This window comes from Melanotaenia boesemani, chromosome 2 (assembly GCF_017639745.1).
Source record: "Melanotaenia boesemani isolate fMelBoe1 chromosome 2, fMelBoe1.pri, whole genome shotgun sequence".
Taxonomy (NCBI): domain Eukaryota; kingdom Metazoa; phylum Chordata; class Actinopteri; order Atheriniformes; family Melanotaeniidae; genus Melanotaenia; species Melanotaenia boesemani.
The window spans coordinates 9,343,101-9,362,945 of record NC_055683.1 but is presented as its reverse complement, the minus strand read 5'-3'; the positions used below and the strand labels follow the sequence as shown (position 1 = coordinate 9,362,945).

Below are 19,845 nucleotides of genomic sequence, written 5' to 3'. Positions count from 1 at the left end.
AGGGGGTCAAATTTGGCGTCGAAATGCTTAGGAGGAGAAGGAGAATAATAATAAACATAGCAGAAACAATAGGGCCTTGCCATACTTTGTATGGCTCGGACCCTAATAAACATTTCAGGAACAATAGGGCCTTGCCATACTTTGTATGGCTCGGACCCTAATAATAATAATAATATTTTTGAAGAACCACATTTTTAATTTCAATTTTTAAGGTTTTAAAATAAAGGAAACACATAAAACCTTTTTATTTATATTTATTTATATATATATATATATATATATATATATATATATATATATATATATATATATATATATATATATATATATATATAAGGATAGACAGACTTTCTTATAAGGGATGTAGATATTTGTGGAAAATGCTGTAAAAGAAAAAAAAAAAGTCCCTGGTTTTCAACCTAATGACAAGAAAGATAGATTTAAAAAAAATATTTTAGCCATGTATTTAGAGACGTTGTAGAAGGTCCAGAGTCGCCGGTTAAACACACCTGATGTGTGTTAGTAAACCAAATTTACTGCATTTTCTTAATATAGCTGTAGGCCTTCTTTTAAAGGAAAGAGACATTTTGCGCGTAACGATGCGATTAATTGCGATTAATCACAGCATCTCATGCGAATAATCGCGATTAAAAATTTTAATCGTTGCCCAGCACTATTATAAACATAAGAATAAAAACACTCAATGAAATCTTTCACACGCACACACATATACACACACGCCAAGCCCAATCCCCCCCACCCCCCTTCCAGCTGGAAATTACTGAATGAACAAATAAATGAATAAATAAGTAAATAAGTAGTTTGAGTAAAATGAAAATAAAATAAATAACATGTGTGACTTCATAGAAGTCTGATGTCCAACACGATCCATTCATGTGAAGCATCTATGGACAGAGAGTATTGTTTGGAAACAAATACTGTGAGTTCTATCCAAAACATTTACTAGAATTTGCACTGACTGCTCAGGTTTATCCTTTTTTATCTATATTATTACTACTATTTATTTTTATTTATTTATTTGGCACATGTTAAAAGACATAATACAAAAAGTATTTATATAAAAACAGTACAAGTGCAGGGAGAGGCAGAAAACCTCAGCTCATACGTTGGTTTAGGTTTGGTTCAAGAATGTTTACATGGAATAAAAACCTCTACAGACCATCAGTTAAGAGTGTTTATTCCACTGGGACGCTACATACCTCATTTTAAAATGAGAATAAATGTTTTATAGCAGAAATTCAGTGTAATTATGGTAGATTCCTGATGCCTTTAGAAAAGGTTTTATTTCAGCTTTTACAGTTAATTGTAAGATCGTTTTCTTTCTGTCTTTTTCTGCTTGTTCTGTTAATGTCAGAGGCTGAAGAGATTTATTACGGAGGAAAGCTGGATTTTTGTTCTGCAGAAGTAAAAATGCAGGTTTTTATTTTCTTCCAGAAAGCCGTGCACGTGCAGCAGATGAGACTTTGTGGAAAAATGAGTGGAGCAGTGAGACGTGGTTCTCCAGTGGAAGTCATGGATCAGCAGGAGCAGCCATCTTAAAAGCTCCATTTAAAGGTCACACACTACAGAGTGAGGAAGAAGCTTCAGGAAGAATCATTATTTTAGTGTGTGAAATAGATCAGAAACTATTTCTAATGCTTCATATTTATGCTCCAATGATAAAGTTAGAAATCAGACTCTGTTCCAAACTGCTGAGATGAGACGAAGCAACTTCATTTAAAATCCTCTCAAGATAAAATTCTGTGTGGAGGCGACTTCAGTACTGATGATGATGATGATGATGATGATGTGGATCGATGGCTTCTAAAAACCACAAATACAGACTACATGCTTAAAATAAATGTGTGTGACTGGGACTTGTGGGTCTGTGGTGAGACAGGAAGGAAGAACAGAGGAGGTGTACTTGGTGCAACAGGAGCCTTTCCTTTCAATCACCAACAGATTTCTGGCTCATCTCCAACCATCTTGTGGATGTGGTCAAAGACGTGATGATAGAAGCCTCCATCTTAACAGCTCATCAGGGAATATTCAGTAGAACTGCTCTTAATGATTGTTGTACTCAGAACATTGTTTCAGGATATTGGAAATTGATCAATACTTAATAATTTGGATGTAAAAAGGGACGTTGACGCCATCATTGGTAGATTCTGGAAACAAACATGTGACTCTGGTAAACATGGTTGTTATTGGGAATGAATGAAATATGAAATTCACATGACTGCTGTTAAAAAAGGTAAATTATTGGCAAAGCAAAAAGAGAAAAAGAATCAAACATTATTGAAGCAAAAGTAAATGATGAAAAGAAAACTAATGGAAGCTTAATGAGCAGGAGACAGAACATCTGAGTTTATTAAAAGCCAGTTAGACAACATGTATGTGGACAAAACCAAAGCCGCCTTTATCACAACCAGACGCAGACGGATGGAGCAGGGAGAGAAAATACTTAATATTTTCTTGGATTAGAAAAGTGGAACGCTGAATATGCTCCAGTAAGTAACGTGATGGTAAACGGGAACGTTCCCAGTGATCAGGATGTAATCTCCAAACATGTGGCCAGCTGTTATCAGAAGTTCTGCTCTTCAGCCACACAACTTCTGACTCAGAAACTTTTTAAACAACATTTCTACTCATGTTAAAACCTAAATGAGGAATTTAGAGATATTTGTGATGGACAGATTTCCTTACCAGAACGTGTGGAATGTGTGGAACATCTGGAAGAAAATGAAGCTCCCGGGAATGACGGCCTGACTGGGAGTTTTATAAAGATTCACTGATAAACTTCCTCCTTCTTACTAGCTGGATTCCAAGAAGCCACTGGAAAAGGTGACCCCCCCACCTTAAAACAGGGATAATCCCACTAATTCCCAAACCAAACAAGGATAAATTCCAGAGTGAAACCTGGAGAGCCGTCAGTTTACTGAACAATGATGAAAGTTATTTGCTCTGATTGTTGCTGGAAGACTTAAACACGGCTGGAGTCAGAAAACAGACGAAGAGCATCTGGTTTTATGGAGAAAAGGCTCATTAGCAACAACATCCGTTTAATATCAGACATGATAGATTACAATCACCTGTTACCTGATGGAAGCTTCATTCTGCTCATCGCTTCTTACAAAGCCTTTCACACCACGGAGCAGAACTTTATTGTAAAATCTTTTCCTTCTCTGGATGTGGGAATTATTTCCATAATGCAGTTGGGACTTTATATAATGTTTGTTCTGGTTCTGTTAAACTGAAATCTGGCTCATCAACCAGATTCATTATTCCACGTAGACAAGGCTGCCCTGGATCTCCTTTTCTTTCTCTGCTAGTAGCACAAATAATGGCACCCATATCAAAACGTCCCCTTTTCTGGGAATTCCTGCTGTAGGTAAGGAGTTTAAAACCTGTCAGCTCGCTGATGATACGGCAGTTTTTTAAGGGATCATCATCACATAGTAAGCGCAGTGAGTTGTATAAATTCATTTAGTGATGTATCAGGGTTCAAATGGATGTAGACACATCTGTTTAGTTTCCTCTGGAAAACTGGAACTGCTCCCATTACGCTGGAATACCAGTTAATGAGGAAGTGACACATCTTGGAATTATAATTTGTAAAGATAAACAGGAACGTTACAACTTAAATTTTAATCCAGTTATTGAAAAAACAGGATCTAAACTGAGTTCTTGGTTAATGAGAGATCTCTCTCTATGTGGCAGAGTCTTCATTTCTAAAGCAGAAGGTAAATCCAGATCTATAAATGTCTCATCGTCGCTTCACATCCCAAAACATCCTTAAAGAACCGGATAAATACTATATGATGCCATGTGGAGGAAAAAGCCCGTTATCTCAGGAAAGACTTCATCAGAGGTTGTAGGGAACAAGGAGGTCTAGAGGTTCTGGACTTTAACTCCCTAAACAACACATTTAAAATGAAACAGATTCTGGAATTTCTGAAGAACCCGACAGCATCTGGAACGCTTTTCCAGCTTCTCTGTTTAATCATTCTGGTGGCTTTAATTTTCTGTTGAAAGGTCATTTTTCTGTTGGTAAAATTCCTTTAAATCCGGCTGACTTCCACAAACAAGCTCTTTTATGTGGTTATTGGTTTCTAAACATAACTTCAGCCCCGTAGATGTTATATCTGGAACAACAAGGACTTCTTTATCAGAATAAATCTGTTTTATCCCACATGGTGTGGAAAAGGAATTCTGTTTGTAGGTCAGTTGTTGGATAAAAACGGGACTTCTGACATTCAGAATTCCTTAAAAAAGTCATTTACCTGGAACAGCTGAAGAGTTGGCTGTTGTCTTAAATGCAGCTCCTGCAGGCTCGTCACATGTTGAAGAACACGTCATTCCCAGAGATTAACACGGAATTTAACAACGTTTTCATGGCTGATGTTGATCTCACAGACAAACGTTGGAGCAACAAATAAATCAGGAATGAAGCGTCCGGTTCACTTCCAGCTGCTGCAGAGTTCTTCTGGGACTCTACCACGGCTGCTTTACAGGGAAAAAGCTGCTAAACTTCTTCATAATTACTGGATTAACAACAAGCTGGAAGAAGTTTCTTTTAAGGTTTAACTTCAGATTTTTCCTGTTCAGGAAACACTTCAAAGATTCCAGATAAATATTGATGATGCCTGTGTGTTCTGCAAAGCTAACAAAGAGACAATTTTCCAGATATTTTCCAACGTGTTCCCACCAAACAGTTCTGGTCCGACATGGAAAGCTTCGTCTGGGCTCAGTTAAACATCAACATCCACATGAATGTTTTCATCTTATATTTTATATTGAAAGGATCGTCAGTGATGTAAACTCTGTTATTCAGCTATTAATCATTCTTGGCAGATTTCATGTCCACAAGTGTAAATGTTCTGGATCTAAACCTTTTTAATCTTTTTATTGTGGATCTGAAATCTTAAACCAGCTCAGCTGAAAATGTGAAGAACCAGAAAGCAACAAGAACTCTTGATATTTTGAAGAAACTGCACATTATTTCATTTTTCTATGTAAAATAAATAAATAAAAACTCCACGTTTGTATCTGTTGTCTTCGGCCTGGTTCAGTTGAAGCTGTTTAAGTTGCATCTTATATGTAAAATGTTTTCTGTTATAAAATCTAAAACGTGTTCAGAGCCTGAATTGGGACGCAGGTCTATACTGTTCCTTGTGGTTCCAGGTGAGATCCGTACTCGGACGTCTACATATGTTTATGCTCCAGTTAATCTGTAGCTGGTTTAGAGAGGATAGCTGCGCTGCTTTCCACCAGTAGGTGGCAGTAGCGCTCTACTAATGTTGGTGACCGGTCCGGAGCTGGAATTTCTTAGAGGAAGTAGCCGGTCAGGCAGAACAGCTGACAGCATCCACCGCTGATCTATACTGTTCCTCGTCCTTCCAGGGATCAGCATGAATAAAGCCTTTCATGAAGCGGAGCATGGCTGAATTTCTCCCGTGTGTAACACATGGAGTTCAAAGCTTCACACACCTGGAAACAGCAGCAGCGTTATGTCACTGGTATGGATCATATCATTTAATATGCACCTGTTAACTCCTGTTCATGTGTTTTTGCATGTTGTGTGCAGAGTGTCCCACATGCAGTCTGTCCCTTGAACACAACACAGTCTTGTCTTGCTGGTTGATGAGAGATATAGCACACAGTCTGGCTGAAGCTGGTCTTTAACAGCTCGTCCTGGAAAGACAAAGAACGCTGTAGTCTAGGCCCAGAATCCATCTGGGATAAATTCAGAGAATATAAACCTAGCGGAGCTCTGAGATCCGTAGACTCTGGTCCACTAGTCCAGACCAGAGTCCAGACTAAACATGGAGAAGCAGCATTTAGCTGTTATGCTGCAAACAAGTGGAACAAACTGCCAGTGGAGAATAAACTTTCACCAAACTGTAGTAACTTGACACGTTTTGAAGTACTACATGACTTTATTCCATAACAGGAATCTCCACAACGTACAGCTAACGTGCTGTTCAGAACACACATTTTCTCTGGAGAACTTCTTCTCTGTACCTCCCAGCGTTATACAGTGACAGCGCCACTAAATTTATACATCACATCACTACACAAACGTAGACACTTTAAATCAGGTTAAAAACTTTTCTTTTCTCCTGCACCTATGCATGAAATCTGCAGCTAACTTTTAACTTATCTGGCTTTTAATTATTTTAACTTCATTTATCATTTTATTGTGATTTTTGCTGTTTGTTTCTGTCTTTTCTGCTTTCTTGCAGCATTTGTAATGATTTTAATGTTTTATGTGCACTTTGAATTATCTCGTTTGTGAAATGTGTTATAGTACAAATAAACTTCCCTTGTAGTTTTATTCAGATTGATTCATGTTTTAATGGAGATTTCATCATTTCTTTTGAGAAAACCAAAATTATTTTCTAATAGCTTCTAAACCAACTTTAATAAAACTTCATAAACACTTTGTATTTTATTAATCATATTTAATATTCTATTCTTTTTAAGGTTTGAATATCTGTGAACACTTATTGAAACAGAATCTAGATTCTGATGTTGTTGAAAGGATGTAAAGAATAATGTTGGAGACGAGGACTCATGTTGAAATAAATCTACATTGTGAAGCAACCCTTTCTTACACTGGATTAGAAATATTGTAGAAAATTATACTGAATTACCAGGTTTTACAGAACATTGTGCTCTTGTAGACGTAACATGTAAGGTTATAATGACATGATTTTAATAATAATAGGTGGTGATCTGAAGCGGCCGGTCTGAGGCATTAAATGAGTCCCACTCCGGCCCTGCTGTCTCCTGCAGGAAGGTTCCTGCTTATATAGGCGCTGACAAAAGACTGTACAATGCTGCCCCCTGGTGGCCAAACAAGATATATACAGATACTTAAAAATGGCTCCTACAGACGCAGAAACAAAACTATGGATCTTTCAGATTAATTCACTTTGGGACCTGCTTCCAAAAATGAGTGTTAACAAGCTTCCAAAATGCTGCTTGTATGAGGACAAAATGTCCAAACACTGGACATTTTTTATGGCTACACTTAAACTCGTCCCCATGTGGACACGAACTCAGCTGTTTCTGCTCCTTCCCTTTCTCTTCCTGCTGAAACTTTCTCACTTTCAGTCCTTCACGTTGTAAATGAAGTTTTAACAGTTACAGAGCCAGTGTTTTAGCATTTATTTAATTTTTATTTATTTTTCTGGGCCTTTCTTTGACGTGTAGCTGTTTCAGGTTTACAGAAAAATTTTTCTAAACTGATTTTAGTCTAAATAGTAAGCTGCTGGGCCAATTTCTACAGAAACCATCTCTACAAACCTCCTTCAGCTGTACTGAACCACAGATTAGTTGAGGACAAATTTACAATTATTGTAAAACTGAAGACAGTTTGATATTTCTTCAGCTGCAGGTTTGTGATGAAGTGGAGTGAAAACATCCAGCTTTGGGAAAGAAGTGACAAAGATTTGACTGCGTCTGCAAAAAGTGCTTCACCTGCCTCCAGAGAAATCTCTGCCATACCAGCTGTACCTGGAGGCCAGAGAGGAGGCTCTCGTTGAAGAGTTACCAGGAGTTAACAGGTGCATATTAAACCATGTCGCCCAGACCAGTGAAGCAACATTTTCTCTACATCACCCTCTTGCTGTCTTCAGCTTTCTGAAACCTTTGAAATACAGAAACAAGAATTTCCAGCATTAAAACCTGGTTTAGATGTTAAATGTATTGTTTCTCTTGCAGGTATTGACTCTTTATATTTCTCCCATACGTCTATAAGGAGAACATGAACCTTTTTATCCCTCTTGGAGACTCTGATGCAGACATGTGGTGTTTAACTGAACCAAACACACACAACAAAGTCAGCAAGTTAACTTTTCTTATTGATTGTATGACTGAAATTATAATAACATTTAGATTTAGATTTAAACATTTAGATTTAACATATAGCATTTAGATTAAGATTTAAAATTTAGCTTTAGATGTTCTATTTGACCATTATACATGTGGTTAAAAGTTATGTTAAATGTAGTAAAAATGTGCTAAATGTGAGAAAAGTGAGATAAATAATGAAAATGTGTCAGCTACAACTTTTATACTGAATTTTTACACTTGGCGCCCCATATGAGACAGAGTAGAGACAAACTAACTGACCCACCTCGCCTCTAGGCCTGTCGCGATAAGCAATAAGTCAATTATAATTGCACGGTAAGAAAAAAAGCGCGATAAGTTTTCTGGCTGCGATAATTTTCGTTTCGTTTTTCTCCCCTTTCTGTCTTACTGTAGCATAGACTGTGTATGACAACAGGTTTCACAATGGAGAATCTCGACTGAACGCTCTGGTTTCTTGCAGTGATTTCTCTCGTGTCTTGACAGCAGCATGTTGCAGCAGGAGACGTGGTGAACCACTAACCTGTACGAGCTGGTGCTGCATTTGTTTACAGGGCTGTTCACTTTCACGCAAAGAACATGAGAGTCACGCATTTGAGTGACTTCTCACCATCTTGTGCTAAACCTCCAATTTCTCACGCTGAACTACACATTAAGACCAATGGCGGCTAATGGAGAGGTTTGAAAAAATTCCCAGTGGGCAGCATGACTTTTGGACCGGCGTCCCAGCGTATGTGAAAAAAGTGCAGCGTCGCGTCGCAGCAGCAGTTTATTCGTTGCTCGTAGACAGTCTGACACGCAGCGATGAGGGAGATGTTTCAGCTTCATAAACAGCAACGATGCTCAGTTTATTTTTTTTTCTAGTTTTTTTAATACAATGGTACTAGCTGGAAGTTTTGCATGTTTTCCCTGTCTGAGCTCCATGTTTAATATTTTTTATATATTTATTGAAGGGTAATTTTGTTTACAGAACAGAGACTTTATTATCCATCATACTTATTGTTTTTGGTCGTGTTTGGTTTTCATTCATTGTTAATTAGACTAAGAGTCTGTTCTATTTATTGTTTTTGTTTTATTTAAAATTTCTTCCAGTTCCAGTGTAAAATGTTCTTTAGAATTTAAAGTTTATTGACCGTTGAAAAGGTGTATTTGCATTATTACGGGATTGTCATTATATTCTGAACCTTCCTCCACCACCAGCTGCTGGTGGAGCTTCGTTCAGCAGCTACAGGGAACCTCTGGTGAAGCTGGAATAAAACACACCGTGTGGGACATATTTATGCAGACCATGATGTTTCATGTTGCTACTATAACTTCTCTTTGTATATTTGTCATGTTTTTAGACTCATTGTCCAAACTGTGGTTGTAAACAGATAACGGGTGATGGTCGGATCCATCCTGTTTTTAATCTGGCTTTGATCTTAGAACCCACAAACATTCCTGTTACACAATAAATAAATAAACTTCCTCATGTTTCTGATTGTCTTATATGTTTGCTGCTTCTTCTGCTGAAGCAAGATGTATGAAATGAATTGATCCTGTATATTTAGACATGCCCAGAATATGATCATTTATCAGAAATGAATCCACACAGAGAAACAATTTATTTGATTTTACTATTGATCCACTCATTGGCTACAGAACAAGTCTACATCATCAACCTCCCTCCACTGTGCTTGACAGTGTGTATGAGGTGTTGGTCTTTCTGACTCTGGTCTTTGACCTGCTGACTCCACATGGCAGCAGAGAGGAAGAGGAGGAGGAAGAGGAGCAGGTTGTTGCTCAGCCACAGCAGCATGAACCAGTCTGGCTCTTCAGACACAATCCATTGCCCCACAGCGGCTTCTGGAGGGACAGCAAGTCACCTTCAATGTCTGCAAAACACAACTGCAGTAATTAACACTCACAACACTTTGCACGCACACACACATGAAAACACACACCCGGTGGGTGCAGCATTCTCTGTCAGGCTCTGCTGACCTGCAGATTCAGCAGGAACCTGATGGACTTGTGCTTCTGTTTGTGAGGAGATTTCATTTACAGCTTTATGGAAAATGTGCACATGGACAGAAAATCTCCATCTTTAATCATATTCAGGAGTTTCCATGAAACAACCAAGTAAAACTAGTAAAGTTATGGTGGAAAATAAGCCAGTACTGGTAGGAAAAGAGCTAAACCTCTAAATGCTGTAAAGCTACATGGAGGACAGCGTGGATGAGATCCTCTGTGTAACACGGTCCTGTTAAAAACTGTTAGAGGTTTTATATGACCCACTTCCACTCGTCTTCTTCTTGCATCAGGTTAATACTCACATTATGTACAGCACCTAGTTTCTATGTGTCTGTTTTAAAGGGCTTTAAAACTGAGTTAATACAAATGAAAATGATGCAGGTAAAAATAAAAATGCTGCTTTTTATACCAGTCATGTTACTGACCTGTTGCTAATTAACCCCGTTAGCTGTCAAATGTTCCTCTAGTTGTTTTAAATATGCAGTAGTTACTTTTCCAGCCTTTTGTTGCTCCTGTTCCAACTTTTTACAGAAGTGTTGCTGCAAAAAATGATCAAATGTTTCTATTTCTGATATGCTGTTTATGTTCTACTGGGAATAAAATACAGGTTTAAGAGATTTGGACATACTTACATTCTGTCTTATTCAGGTTTTATGAAGCGTACCATCTTTTTGGGGATCGAAGTTCTAACTGGAAGACCAAAGAAAGATTTTCTTTCATGCTTAAATATCCAACATTCAGTTAACAAGAATCCATGTGTTGCTTTGTTTGCAGCAACTTAACCAAGATTCCTGAACGATGGCCTGAAATTTCTTTTAATCAGACCCGATATTTGTCTCTCTGGCCAAGAAGCCAAAGTCCTGATACGCTGGTCCCCCTGGATCCGCAGGTCCAGATCCAGGGTTTAAGATCAGTATGTAGCAGGAAGGGCTCAGAGGTTCGTCCCTGCAAGGCCGTCCCTGAAACACACGTCTGGGAGACACCTGGAGGAGCAGATGTTGCCCTAAAACAGGGATCAGCAACTTCCAGTGTTTCTCTGCTCCAACACACCTGACTGAAATTAATCTGTGGACTTGTTGACACATTTACAAAAGCCTGCGGGAGAACCGTCTCACTGAATGAAGTGTGTTGCAGCAGGGAAACATGTACAACCTGAAGGTCACCAGCTCCTCGAGGACCGGTGGCGTCCATCCCTGCACTCCATCACAAGATGCTCTAAAACATCCCAAAGAGATGGAAAACAATCAAAGTGATGCATAAATATCTAATAAGATGTGAAACGATGAAAAACAAACATCTAAATCTACAACACAAACACAACCTTAACAAGATGAGAAATTAAAAGAAGATGACTCGAAAAGTGTCAGAGTAACTCCAAAGCAGCAACATGAGAGTAAATAAAAAATTATTATTGAATAAAAACAAATAAAACCAATAAAACTAAAACAGGAACAGAACTGGGCTGAAAGCCAAAGAAGAAAAATGGCTTTTAAGAAGAGTTTAAAATGGACGATGAGGTTCTTGAACAAATACAGGTGAAGAACAAAGAAGTGGCTTTTAGTTGTTCTAAAGTTTCACTGCAGCTCAAAACACACTTAAAAACAAATAAACAGGCAGATCAGTGCAGGACTGGTTTTTTAAAGGGCCAGAGAGACAAAAGAGCCTAAAACAAACCTGAAACCACAACAGACTCAAACCCGCCGTGTTCCCAGCATCCATCTGTTCCACAAGCTCCTGGTCTCATTTCTGATTATATTTCAGTACAAATAATTCCAGAAATCAGGCCGACGTGAGACTGATGTGGAATAAATAGTCACATCCACAGAAAAGGAGGTCACTTCAATTAAATTCAGTAAAAATAACAGAATAAAAAGAAAAATCAGCAATAAAAACAAGCGTTTGAAAACAAAGACGACTAAAGACCCAGAACGCTCAAACAGATGCAACTATAAGGAAAAAAGGTACGAATGTTTATAAAAAAGCCACAAATATAGAAAAGTACGGAATTATACAAAAATGATGCACTGCATGAAGAGAAAGATTTACAAACCACCACGTAATACAAACACTTGATTTCAGACTCAAACCTTCCCTCCATGTCAGCAATGAGAAGCTGAACTCAAACATCATGGTGATGGCTTCATGGAGCTGCTACAGCCTCTCCACAGGGACCAGGACCCGTCACCAAAACCTGGATATGATACAGGATGATGTGTTGGAAGCAGAGAAGAAATTACACACAGTCTAAAAACAGCCTGACTCTGGTGGGATTGATGGAAACATGACGTGGAGAAGCAGCAGCAAACATCCAGCTCCTCATTCAGCCTCAGAAGTTCTTCTTATTGTTGCTTGGCCTCTTTTCTCTGCTCAGACTTAAAATGCCTCCTGACCCACACTCTAAGCTAACAAGCAGCTTCTCACCTCAGTTACAGGCAGAAACTAGATGAGCTCCAGGATATGAATGACTGATCTTGCTGGATGCAGCAGCAGTGGAAATGACTTCTGGCTGCATGCTGAGGCTTCATCCTGGAGTCAATCAAGACCTGAGAACCTCCATCAGTATCTGGAATAAAAGTTCCAGCAGGAGAAACTCGTTGAAAGCAACGCTGGGAAAATTAATCTGTGGTGTTGCTGCTTGGGACACGAAGGTTAGCAAGTGCAGGAAATCTGCAGAAAGCTCCTTCAAACATATCAAACGTTATTTATAAAAACTTTATTTATAGAGCACGTTTCATACACAAGCAGCACAAAGCGCTTTAAATACTAAAACAATGATTACATTAAAAAGATTAAAATAATTTAAACACACACCTGATCTTCCTCCACCTTCCCTCTCATGACCACAGAGGATAAATTCACCTGGAACACAGTAGAAAATGTAAATGTTCATCTTCTCCTAAAAGAAAAGCACATTAGTTTCAGTGGAAAGCAGAAGATAGCAGCCCAGTCCATCCAGGAATGAGGAAAGTCATGTCTGATGAGGAACTGGGTAAAAGTTCACTTCCGTCCACTTTGGACATTTTCTCTGATGATGCTGTGTGAAATGCAGGAGCAGAAATGAGTTTATTATCCAGTTTAACCACTGCAAGCATTTCAAAGTGCAGTTCCACATCATGAACACAGGGGGGCAGTGTTGTCATATTTATCTTTGCCTTATTTCTGATGGATCAATAAAGTAGAAACAGACTTAAATGTGTCCTTAGTGTCAATATTAACAACACTAAAAGCCAGAATGACGCAACTTTTCATCAACAATCATTTAAGGAAAAGTATTAAAAGTACAAACAATTAATAAAAGCTGAAATATCTTTGTTTAGTTATCTCTAGAGAGAAAAACTAAAAACTATTATATTTCCTTCGTAAGCTGACTTAATTATTCTCCATGAAATTCAGGCAGAAATCTGCAGGTTGAATTTGATCCTTTGGGAGAAAACTGACACAAAATACAAAATCATGTGTAAAATGTTCCTGCTGAAGCTCATCTGGAGGGTTTGGACAAATATAATCTTTTGTTGGATTGTTCTGGTGGAAAAAGTTCTGCTCTGGTTCTGGTTGAGTTAAACTACTGGTTACCTCGACCCTTCGGCTAGCTCCCGCTCATTAAACTCATCACTTCCAGCCATACATCGCCGAATATCACCAAATCATAAATGTGTGTCACCAAATGTGTAAAGGGTGATTCCAGTAAACTTGCAGCAATCATACAGGTGGAACATCTCCATCTTCATTGTTTGGCTCTGAACTGGTTTCCAGGTGATTGTGTGTTTTCATGGTAAATTCGGGGCTTTTGTGAACGTAGTTTGAATTTGTTGGGTTTGTGTTTGTGAGAAAATGGTGGAGTTTCAGGGAATGTTGGTAAAAACTGTAACTCTGTTTCCCTCTTCATCCTCTGAACACACTCACATAGAAGGATGTTTTCCACATTTCCCAGTCAGCTGATCCATCATCCAGAAGAAGAGGCAGGAGAACATGGCTGCCTGAACCGAACCACACATCCACCAGATGTGGCCCCAATCTGCTGATTACATCACTTCCTGCTGGAACTGATCCAGACGGAAGAAGTGGTGGAGTAGAAACAATGTGGCTGTACAGGTGTGTGGATCAAACTGTGATCCCTCCTCCCCACACCCCTCAAAGATCAATAACAAATCTGATCTCATTCTACTTTCATATGAGACGAGTTAAATGATGATGGAAAATAAAGAACCAGATAGGTGATGTGTGGAGTTCCAGATGAAAACAAGACTGATGAGAAAAATCTGACACTTTAGGATTAAACTGACTAAAACATGTCAGACATGTTTCTGTAAGGCTGTAAAATGTAAAGAGGAGGAGGAAGATCTGATGTTGCTCCTCCTACCTGTCCTCCTCCTACCTGTGCTCCTCCTACCTGCCCTCCTCCTACCTGTCCTCCTCCTACCTGTGCTCCTCCTACCTGCCCTCCTCCTACCTGTCCTCCTCCTACCTGTCCTCCTCCTACCTGTCCTCCCTCCATCACAGGTAGAAATGTGACTCATTCCAGGAAGCAGCTCACCTGTGTATCAGTGGAGATTCTTCTTCTTCTTCTTCTCTGAACAAACTGTAAGTGTGAACTTTCCTCTTTGTTTCTGGAATGTTTGGAGAATGTGTTCACTTCTGATTTCAGCTCCAACTTTGATCTCTGCTGTTTGAAGACAAATCTACATGATGATCAGATCGTTATTTCTCTGAGGATCAAACTGTGGTTTTGTTGATGTGTAATGAGGCGGGAATGTGGCTCTACAGAACAACTTGAACTCTGACTTTCTCTTCGTGTTCACAGTAAAAACAGTCAGGCAGGTTTTTCAGGTTTTAAGTTCTGTGTTGCAACATTATTTCCTGGATTATAATCCACCTCCACCTTGTTTCACATAAACAGCTCCAGTTACAACAACGTTGGGACTCTGTGTAAAAGTGTGGAAAACCAGAATTCACTGATTTATAAAACTTATCAGGTCATATTTTATTCCCATATCATCTGGAGGATTGTTTTTAGCTCCAACATCTGGTTCTCCCACTCAGAGATATTTTCTAACTCAAACTGTCCCACTTCCACTGTGTTTAATGTGCTTCTGTTGTTTTATCTTCTTCTTTGTATTTGCTATGAAAATGTGAATGAAGTGAATTATAATTATTCTGCATATTATGGTCCTCTTTGTCTTGTAAATAGTTTCATCATCATGGCCTGTGCTGGTCTGCAGCTCCATCCCTCCATCTGGTGTCCTGATAGAAGTCCAGCAGCTGAAGGCAGCTTCCTCTTCCTCACTGCTGTCTGACTGCATCCATCTGACTCTGATATGAAGCAGAAACTCAGAGCCAATCAGAGGAGGAGCAGCAGATGATGGAAAGGAGGATTTCAGTAGATGTTCAGATGAATGATGTGTGTTTCCTCTGCAGGTGAAGGTAGAAAGTGTGTGTGAGCTGATGTGAATCCAGCATCATGGATCAGGACAGAGAGGAGGGAGTCCCTCCCTCTAAAACCACTCAGAGGTGAGATGTCCATCTCTAACTGTCCATGACTCTTCTCCATGTCAGAGATCACAACTCACATTACCAAACATCTGGATTCACAGGAACCAGCCTGGACCTGGACCTGGACTTGGACCCAGCTGTGTTTCCATGAAGAGCGACCGGCCAGTGGAACAACCTCTTCATTTCAGATCAGACCAGCAGTGAGTATCAGAGTCCAGTGGAGGTTGGATCAGGTTTCAGATGAAAACCAGTTTCAGGTTCATCATTTCTGGACGTCTCTGCTGAGACGAATCTGCAGCATCATGATCGTCATGTGATAGATTTGATTTGTCTTCCAGATTCTTCTACAAACTATATGTTGAACAATTTCAGAATTCAGCTGTAAAATTATTAAACCATCTTTATTCACAGGAATCAACCTGAACCAGGACCTGAACCTGGACCTGGACCTGAGCCCAGCTGTTTGTCCTTTAAGAGCGACCAGTCAATGGACCATTTTCTTGAGTTTAAATCAGAGCCACAGAGGTGAGCTTTGTAAAATTGTTTCATCAGTTTAGTTTTATTCCATCTTTTGTTTCAACACAATAATAATAATAATAATAATAATAATTATGATAATAATAATAATGATAATAACAATAATAATAATAATAATAGTAATAATAACAATAATAATAATAATAATAATAATATTAATAATAATAATAGTAATAATAATAATAATAATAACAATAATAATAATAATAATAATTAATGATAATAATAATAATAATAATAATAATAATAATATTAACAACAATAATAATAATAATAATAATAATAACAATAATAATAATAATAATAATAATAATAAAGGACATCTTCAGTATTTAAGGTGAAATATCCAGATGAAGCTCAAATAATAAACATGTGAGTTTTATTAAATATTTCTTGTGAGCTGAGAATAATCAGGAGGATTCTGTCTCAGTGCAGGAAACATAGAATCTCCATAATTCAACTTTCTCATCTGTGGAACGTAGAAGCAGACGAGAGTTTTTCCTCCTCTGGAAAAAGGAAACAGATTCTGGACGTTTTCCAGAAGTTCAGGAGATTCTCTGAACCTCAGTTACTAAGTGACCTGCAGTCAGTTTGGCTCCTCACAAACACACCAAACTTTTTCTTAGTGGAAAACTCCAACATCAAACACATTTATACTGGGAGCTGCCCAGTCTAACCAGTCTCATCCAAGCACACACTGGCTGTGGCTGCCTTGCTCCAGGGCACCTCAGCACAGAGCTTCATGAAGGTGTTGGTGAGAGCTTCCTAAAAGCTGAAAGCAGCTTCTCCATGTGACAGAATGTGATGTGATTCTTCCTGATGCCTCCACAGAGTGGACCAGCAGAGCTCAGAGCTTCCCAGTGGTCAGTCTGCCCAGCCGCATCAAACACAGCTGGACTCCATATTTATGGTCTGTACATGTACAACAACTACTTTTCCATCTCTTCTGTCCACATCATCTCCATGCTGACCTTTGTAGACCAGTGGATTGTCAGTGTGTCCAACATGGATCTGATGTTTGGCTCCATGATTTCAGTCTGATTGTGTCCTTCATATCGTTTCTCTTCCAGCTGCTGGAGGACAACATGATCACTTTCATGAAGAAGGAGCTGAAGAAGATCCAGAAGCTTCTGAGTCCAGATTACCCAGAATGCTCAGTGTTGGAGGGTGAGGATGAAGAGCAGAGGAAGAGCAGCAGAGAGGCGTTAGTGAAGATCACAGTGGACTTCCTGAGGAGGATGAAGCAGGAGGAGCTGGCTGAGCGTCTGCAGAGCAGTAAGAGGATTTCTCTAAAGATTGAAGCTGCTGGATAAATGACACATTTACTGATGTCTCAACACATGAACATCACATATTCACATCCTCATTCCTCAGAGGCTTCAAATCTTTACTGACTCTTCTTATTTCTTCTTTTCTTTCAGAATATTTTGCTCCAGCTTGTCAACGTAAACTAAAATGTGGTCTGAAGAAGAAGTTCCAGTGTGTGTTTGAGGGGATTGCTAAAGCAGGAAACCCAACCCTTCTGAAGCAGATCTACACAGAGCTCTACATCACAGAGGGAGGGACTGCAGAGGTCAATGATGAACATGAGGTCAGACAGATTGAAACAGCATCCAGGAAACCAGACAGACCAGAAACAACCATCAGACAAGAAGACATCTTTAAACTCCCACCTGGAAGAGATGAACCAATCAGAACAGTGATGACAAAGGGAGTGGCTGGCATTGGGAAAACTGTCTTAACACAGAAGTTCACTCTGGACTGGGCTGAAGACAAAGCCCACCAGGACATCCAGTTGACATTTCCACTGACTTTCAGAGAGCTGAATGTGCTGAAAGAGGAAAAGTTCAGCTTGGTGGAACTTGTTCATCACTTCTTTACTGAAACCAAAGAAGCAGGAATCTGCAGCTTTGAAGAGTTCCAGGTTGTCTTCATCTTGGACGGTCTGGATGAGAGTCGACTTCCTCTGGACTTCCACAACAATGAGACCCTGACTGATGTTACAGAGTCCACCTCAGTGGATGTGCTGCTGACTAACCTCATCAGGGGAAACTGCTTCCCTCTGCTCGCCTCTGGATAACCACACGACCTGCAGCAGCCAATCAGATCCCTCCTGACTGTGTTGGCATGGTGACAGAGGTCAGAGGGTTCACTGACCCACAGAAGGAGGAGTACTTTAGGAAGAGGTTCAGAGATGAGGAGCAGGCCAGCAGGATCATCTCCCACATGAAGACATCACGAAGCCTCCACATCATGTGCCACATCCCAGTCTTCTGCTGGATCACTGCTACAGTTCTGGAGGATGTGCTGGAAACCAGAGAGGGAGGAGAGCTGCCCAAGACCCTGACTGAGATGTACATCCACTTCCTGGTGGTCCAGACCAAAGTCAAGAAGGTCAAGTATGATGGAGGAGCTGAGACAGATCCACACTGGAGTCCAGAGAGCAGGAAGATGATTAAGTCTCTGGGAAAACTGGCTTTTGATCAGCTGCAGAAAGGAAACCTGATCTTCTATGAATCAGACCTGACAGAGTGTGGCATCGATATCACAGCAGCCTCAGTTTACTCAGGAGTGTTCACACAGATCTTTAAAGAGGAGAGAGGACTGTACCAGGAGAAGGTGTTCAGCTTCGTCCATCTGAGTGTTCAGGAGTTTCTGGCTGCTCTTCATGTCCGTCTGACCTTCATCAAGTCTGGAATCAACCTGATGAAAGAACAAAAAAAACTTTCTAAAAAGTCCACAAACTTAAAGAAAAATTATTCAAAACATCTCCACCAGAGAGCTGTGGACGAGGCCTTACAGAGTCCAAATGGACACCTGGACTTGTTCCTCCGCTTCCTCCTGGGTCTTTCACTGCAGACCAATCAGAGTCTCCTACGAGGCCTGATGACACAGACAGGAAGTAGCTCCCAGACCAATCAGAAAATAGTGCAGTACATCAAGAAGAAGATCAGTGAGAATGTGTCTGCAGAGAGAAGCATCAATCTGTTCCACTGTCTGAATGAACTGAATGATCGTTCTCTAGAGGAGGAGATCCATCAGTTCCTGAGATCAGGACGTCTCTCCACAGATGAACTGTCTCCTGCTCAGTGGTCAGCTCTGGTCTTCATCTTACTGTCATCAGAAGAAGATCTGGAGGTGTTTGACCTGCAGAAATACTCTCCTTCAGAGGAGGTTCTTCTGAGGCTGCTGCCAGTGGTCAAAGCCTCCAGCAAAGCTCTGTAAGTACATATATAGCAGGATGTGGAGGATTATATTGCTGCTGTTTGTTCAGAGATCAGAGATGAACACAGGTGAAAGCTCAGCCTCATAGAAATTTGAACAAGTCATAAAGATATGGGTGTGTAGACGCTGAGAAAGTCTCTTTCCAACTCTTTTAAAGGAGATTATGTCGTTTGATTTTAACTGATTTTCATCTTCCTGAGAGATGCTTCATCAGAAGGGAATGCTGATGGAGCTTAAAAGGAAGAGTGATTACTCTAAAGTTTGTTCCATCAGACATTTAAACATTTGGAACTGTTGTGACTGTTATTTACTCTGGGATCTGATTGGGTTCTACAAAGTTGGGTTCTTTTATTAAATAATGAAATGGAGATTTGAACAGTTTTTTGGGGAAAGTTTCAGGTGAAAAGCTGCAGGACATCTGAATTAGATCTTCCAAGATCTCTTGAATTTGCATCCAAATTGAATTTACAACCTGGACCCTGGGTTGGAACAACTCCAGGAATCAGATCATGATCAGATTTTTGGTGTGCATGTAAACAGGCTCAAAAATTGGTGTAACGTAGTTCCAACATAACAAAGCTCATTCTGTGCTGATAAATGCTAAACTCCATTCATGACTGACCTGATCTAAAGGCCTGTACTACGAAGCTGAAATTTCTTTTATAAGGGTGTCTTCAGCGTCAACGCTGGGTTTTCTGTACTACGACG

At 39.7% G+C, this 19,845-nt stretch overlaps 3 long non-coding RNA genes across 3 annotated transcripts; 2 read left to right on the top strand and 1 right to left on the bottom strand.

Annotated features, from left to right (window-relative positions):
* Positions 1-5,313: 5,313 nt before the first annotated feature.
* On the top strand, positions 5,314-7,841 carry LOC121655476. Its single transcript, XR_006013217.1, has 3 exons — positions 5,314-5,519; positions 7,397-7,571; positions 7,729-7,841. It is a non-coding gene; the product is annotated as an uncharacterized LOC121655476 (long non-coding RNA).
* Positions 7,842-11,834: 3,993 nt separating this feature from the next.
* Positions 11,835-12,625, bottom strand: LOC121655662. Its single transcript, XR_006013266.1, has 2 exons — positions 12,307-12,625; positions 11,835-12,076 (listed from the first exon to the last, which is right to left on the bottom strand). It is a non-coding gene; the product is annotated as an uncharacterized LOC121655662 (long non-coding RNA).
* A 2,845-nt stretch (positions 12,626-15,470) lies between these two features.
* On the top strand, positions 15,471-16,806 carry LOC121655425. The gene is made up of 3 exons (XR_006013195.1): positions 15,471-15,575; positions 15,787-15,900; positions 16,744-16,806. It is a non-coding gene; the product is annotated as an uncharacterized LOC121655425 (long non-coding RNA).
* The last annotated feature ends 3,039 nt before the right edge of the window (positions 16,807-19,845 follow it).